This window comes from Panthera pardus, unplaced genomic scaffold (assembly GCF_024362965.1).
Source record: "Panthera pardus isolate Hobbes unplaced genomic scaffold, ASM2436296v1 HiC_scaffold_8, whole genome shotgun sequence".
In the NCBI taxonomy this organism is placed as follows: Eukaryota; Metazoa; Chordata; class Mammalia; order Carnivora; family Felidae; genus Panthera; species Panthera pardus.
Genome location: NW_026527013.1, coordinates 2032273 through 2038272, shown reverse-complemented (window position 1 = coordinate 2038272; position 6000 = coordinate 2032273). Strand labels below are relative to the sequence as shown.

The 6000-nt window shown below is 45.3% G+C and overlaps 2 long non-coding RNA genes across 5 annotated transcripts in view; both read right to left on the bottom strand.

Moving 5' to 3' along the window:
* Nucleotides 1-2492: 2492 nt before the first annotated feature.
* On the bottom strand, nt 2493-5523 carry LOC128775569 (uncharacterized). Its single transcript, XR_008420367.1, has 2 exons — nt 5420-5523; nt 2493-4770 (listed from the first exon to the last, which is right to left on the bottom strand). It is a non-coding gene; the product is annotated as an uncharacterized LOC128775569 (long non-coding RNA).
* Nucleotides 5524-5542: 19 nt separating this feature from the next.
* Nucleotides 5543-6000, bottom strand: part of LOC109261251 (uncharacterized) — a 38130-nt gene continuing 37672 nt past the window's right edge. For all 4 annotated transcript variants that reach the window (XR_008420363.1, XR_008420366.1, XR_008420365.1 and 1 more), the window contains exon 3: nt 5543-5600. This is a non-coding gene — a long non-coding RNA (uncharacterized LOC109261251). The remainder of the gene's footprint in view (nt 5601-6000) is intronic.

Below are 6000 nucleotides of genomic sequence, written 5' to 3'. Positions count from 1 at the left end.
AGAATCTGAAGGCACTACAAAGAATAGAACTCCAGCTTCAGAAGGAAAACTGCCACTGGGTATGCAGAAGGGCTAACAACTTATAAGCCAGTTTGACAATGTATGTCATGGGTCTGCTAAGAAAAAGAGCATTCCATGGAATATGTCCAGCTTGAACTCTTTTCCACCGGTGATGAAACAGAAGCGTGGTTCTGACCCACAGCTTCCATGCTGTTCTAGTTCAGCGCAGCTATATCTGAGCCTTATCAGTGTGTGGTATCCACGTGACCAGTGGTCGTATCGATTGGTGAACTGAGGACAGCAGAGAGGAAGGCCCATTCTGACAGTGGTTGGAATGACTAGACACAAGCATTCCTCTCTGCAAACACTGTACAGATATCTTGATTTTCCATTTAAACTACCACATTCCTGAACATTCCCTTTACCATTTCCTTCCCCCAGCCCCAGTGGGACTGCTCACCTCACGCATCATCTCAGACATGAAGCCCAACTCCACCCGAAATACAACCAGACTCCCACCACGCCCAGGACCAGGGCATCATCCCTGGAGGCCATGTGACACAGAGATAGAAACTGATCTGTGTCCAGTGGGGGCGGACCAACAGAAGCATGAGTGGTCTGCAGGAAAAGGGAAAGGCCTGGCCTATTTTTCCTCCACTGGAAATAAGGAAACACCTCTGAGTGAAGCATTACCAATTACCCATCCTTCATGGGAAGAAACATCCTTTTCAGCACAATTTCTAGCTGGGAGGAAGTACAGGTTTCCATTCTGGTATCGATTTTCAAGTAAACATCTAAGAGCTATTTTGGACAACAAACATTGGAAAGATGCCTTTCCAGATATTAGCGGTGTCCTCAAGGCAGTTATGCCCGGAGCTCCATATAAGAACTCATTCCCACCACCACTAGACTCACCTCATCAGCCACACTGTTTCTTCTAGTCGTTCACAGACAAGTAGGGAAGATGCGTGTGTCTGCCTCCTCCTCCCATATTTTTGAGCAGGACAGTCACAGCCCAGCTGATGACAGACCATCAGAGCTCCGCCGTTGAGAGGTGGTCATAGACCAGCCAATGAGAAGGCACCATCTTCAAACCCCCAGTTCGTCCCAACGGACTTTTTCTTTACCACAACCCCTCCCAACTCTCCCCATTTCCTGTAAAAGAGCATCCTCTCCTTTCTTCTCTGAACTTGCCCATGGATCGGCCATGTCTTGCCTGTCCTGATTTGCAATCCTTGCTATTCCCAATAAACTCGTTTTTGCTTGTAAAATAATAGACACTTAAAATTAACCTCACTTTGGGGTCAGAAACCGCACCCGTTAGAAGTGTGCTTTCAGTCCTACTCCTGTGCGGACTCAGACTCTTCCTACCTGGACCTGTGCAGGCCTTTGGATCATGGCCTTTTGAAACCAGCCAGTTTGCAGGAAACTGTGGTTTTTAGGAGTTTTAGGAGATCCCAGTCATCGGATGCCTTGAGGAAAGAGACCACATTCGGATCCAGACAAACCTCCTCAGGACTGCGGATCGCCGACACGTCTCCTTTTGATTGGTGGCATTTTACACGTCAGTCCTCTGAACAATGAAGACTTTTCATAGTTTACTGATAGGTCTTTTAAATAGGATGGAAGTGGTAAATATTCGCTTGGGTGTGCTATCGGAAATCTTTTTTGTTTTTTAAATAACATTGTATCATTTTTTTAAAACTATCTTGACAGCCACTATGGGGATCGAACCCACAACTCTAAGTGCAAGAGTTGCCCACTCCACTGACTGAGCCAGCCAGCCTGCAAGACCTTTTTTAAAAGGTACTACGGGAGCAATGCTTTCCCTTTCACATCCAGCCCAGTAGTATGAGTTACAAACTGCCACTCGGCCATATGCCTTAGCCACGGGCAAAACCAAAAACATTTAGCCCGATAGTTGATATGCACTTGGGGTACCTCAAGACTCTGGAATATTATGGAAACAATGAGGTGTTTTTATCTCCAATGGGGATAAAACTGAAGAGGTTCCTATGTCCAAAATTTATCAGATGCTATATTTTGGCCAGCTGATCTGGCTGATATTAGGGGTACTAGGCACCCCAGGTATTATGTCCTGGGGGCCAGAGGAAAGCACCTCATAAGGATTTCCACCACAATCACTGCTCATGGAAACAAACGGGCAAACCTGAGTCATGGTCCAAAGGGATGTCCTTCGAAGTCACAACTTGACACAAAATTGACTGACACCAAAAATTAGTCCCCAAAAAGAAACAATATTGGAAGTTTACCAATTGTCCATTCAATAAAAAGAGAGAACTCGGGGCACCTGGGTGACTCGGGCAGTTAAACATCTGACTCTTGACTTCCACTCAGGTCATGATCTTGCCATTCGTGGGATCAAGCCCTGCATCGGGTTGCATGTGGACAGTGTGGAGCCTGCTTGGAGTTCTCTCTGCCCCTCCCCCACTCTCTCAAAACAAATAAATAAACGACAAAGAAAAGAGAACTGATGTGAAAATATATCCTTTAACAGTAAGGATTGAATAGAAGAGTTGGTACTGACTCAGGAAATTGCAGTATTTGCAACAGAGAACACAACTTTCAACAACAGAAGTCTACATGTTGTGATCATATACTAGAAACACTCTGCAAGGTGAAATTAAAGAAATCTGTTTCTATAATTATATAAAGTTGTACACACACTGCCACACACACACACACACACACTCTCTCTTCTCACTCTTGGGTCTGAGCTATATACTAATGGAAAGGAGACATGTTGTGCATAACAGTGTGATTACTTGAAATCTGAGACAACGACATCCATGTTGTACAGATGCAGAGGAGAAAGAAGGCCACTTAAAACCAGTAGCATTCATATCAGTGACATGAACTAGGAATTCATACATTTGGGATCCCCATTAAGGAAGAGGCACTTTGAAAGACAAAGTCATATTCATAACAATGAAAAGATTTCTGTCCTGCCGGAATTTTTGTGAACAAAATACATCAAGTTCTATACCTGATGTTTTCCCAAAATCTTGTTTGTTCAGGATCATCTCCAGTGTGTTGGCTCACATTCCCAATAAAATTTTAAGGGAGAATAAATGCTTTCCCACAGTGTGTCTGTGCTCACAGATTCCTGGGATACCTGAAGGCTTTCCCACGGTGCTGAAGTTAATAGGGTTTCACGTCACTCTGCTTGCCCGTGTGTGTGTCCTTGAAGGGAAGAGAGACAAACGAAGGCTTTCCCACAGAGCAGACATTTACGAAGTTTCCCCAGTGTGTGTTCTCACATGTACCTGCAGATGTGTGTGATCCCAGGAGGCCACGCTGCTTATTCAGAGTTTCACTGCACTGTGCGTGTTCGAGTGACGTTTGAAATGTTCACGCTTCTGGAAAGTTTGTCCACACTCCTTAAAATCATGGTGTCTCTCCCCAGTGTGTGTCCACGGGTGTGTTTCCAGGTGTGATGGACACTTGAGGGCCCTCCCACACTGCAGACATTCATAGGGTCACTTTCTAGTGTGTGTCCTAATGTGCACTCGCAGGTTCTCAGAGGAGGTGAAGGCTTTCTCGCAGTGCTGACATTTATAGGGCCTCTCCCCAGTGTGTGTCCGCACATGTATTTGTAGGTCTCTGTGATACCTGAAGGCTTTGCCACACTCCTCGCATTCATAGGGTTTCACTACATTGTGAGTGGTCATGTGACGTTGAAAAGGTCGATGCTTCCGGAAGGTTTCCCCACACTCCTTACATTCCAAGTGTCCATCCCCTGAGTGTCTTCTCGCAGTATGTAGTACGAGGGTGTGGTGTCGAATGAAGGCTTTTCCACAGTGCTGACATTTATAGGGCCTCTCCCCAGTGTGTGTCCTCACATGAGCTTGCAGACTTGAGTTGTACCTGAAGGTTTTCCCACACTCCTGACATTCGTAGGGTCTCTCCCCCGTGTGTGTCCGCATATGTTCTCGCAGATTTCCAAGATATCTGAAGGCTTTCCCACATTGCTGACATTCAAAGGGTCTTTCCCCCGTGTGTGTCCTCATATGGATCCGCAGATCTGTCTGATCCCGGAAGGCTCTGCCACACTGCTTACATTCACAGGGTTTCACCATACTGTGCATGGTCATGTGCCGATTAAAATGTCCACAATTCCAAAAAGATTTCCCACATTCCTTACATTCATAGGGTCTGTCCCCTGTGTGTGTTCTCACATGTCTTACAAGGGAACTGCGACCAGAGAAGGCTTTCCCACAGTGCTGACATTCATAGGACTTCTCCCCAGTGTGTGTTTTCTTATGTGTCCGCAAGCTTGACTTATACCTGAAGACTTTCCCACACACGTCACATGCATGGACTCTCTTTCCACAGTCACCTCGCACATGACCCTGAAAGGAAGACGTGCGAGTGAAAGCTTTTCCACATTTCTTGCACTCTAGAGATTTTTTACTACTGAGCCTCTTCGATGTCTTAGATACTCTCCCAGTGTCCTGACTTTCATCGGGTTCCTCTATAAGGTCTGTGTCCGTGTGAGTGCTGAGGCTCACGACGCAGCTGCAGGCTAGCCCACACTCCTCACCGGGACTAGGTTTGAGTCCTGGGTGAGATCCTCTTGGCTTCCCAAGGAAGGAACCATCTGCGAAGGCTTCTCTACGCTTAGCATGTTGACAGGATTTGCCTCTAGTAGGATAACCCTCATGCACAGTAAGACTTGTAATCGGGTTCAGGGTTTCTCCACATGGATCTCCTTCAATACGTTCACAGACATTCTCCACCAAAGGACTTCTGTTCAAAATAGGAAGGCACACGGTTAGGGGATGACGCTTATAAGCGATCTCTTTATTAATTAATGATATATTGATGTTTGTTAATCATTATTGGACTACCTAATGGCCACTGTCAATGAATGGGTATGTTTGTGGCACTGTCTCCATGCTTACAAAGTGGTACAAGCTTACTGCTCTGGCTAAGGACTCAAACAAAGTCATAACTTTCTGGGCTTCTTACATATAGTTTTCCCTGATCATTCTTCCCAACTGAATTGTTTTATAGATGATCAATATCTACAATGCATTTATAAAAACTTTGTCTTGTGGGGCGCCTGGGTGGCTCAGTCGCTTAAGCATCCGACTTCAGCTCGGGTCACGATCCCACAGTTTGTGGGTTTGAGCCTCGTGTCGGGCTGTGCTGACAGCTCAGAGCCTGGAGCCTGCTTTGGATTCCGTGTCTCCCTCTCTATCTGTTCCTCCCCCACTCATGCTTTGTCTCTCTCTCTCTCAAAAATAAACATTAAAAAAAAAATTAAAAAAAACAAAAACCTCTGTCTTGTGAAAATTCCGACTGCACAATTGTTGTGCTAGGTTTACAGCTGTTCTTTAATTTCTAGTCTCATAACCGCCAACATCCCCGTTCCTCCCATGCAAGTGTCAGTCACCTTGAATGCCCTTCCTGGGTTTGCAGGTGATCTCCTCTGCTACAAAATGTCTGCTTTTCTCCAAAAACAGAACACGAATCTTTTCTTGTAAATATTCCTGTTTTGTCTTCTCCCGGTGGCTCATTCAGCAAAATGCTCCACTGAAGCCTTGATGCACTTGTGTTACCTTGACTTCGACAACCTGCAAGAATTAGTAGCGTAATTTAATTTCTTGGGAATGGTCGATGTTTCAAGATAAGAAACAGACCTTACATCGACTTCCAGTCACATACTGATCCCAAAATGTAAATGAAGTTCGTCAGGAAGAACGGACACATGACCACAGAAAAATTCTGGGGACCCTAGTGGTTTGGGACTTTGCCATTAAGAAGAGTGTATGAAATGGCAGCCTCTTTACTCAGCAATACTTCAAAATACATGGAGACCAATGTGGAGATAAGTATTATCAGATTATTATCAGATACTAACTAGGCAAGATACACACAGCCACCCGTACCCCTACAAGAGGAACACAAAAGGCTCACTTTGAGGGTGAGAATGGATGAAAAGTCTGGCAGGGAAGCCAAGTGAATGACAAACAT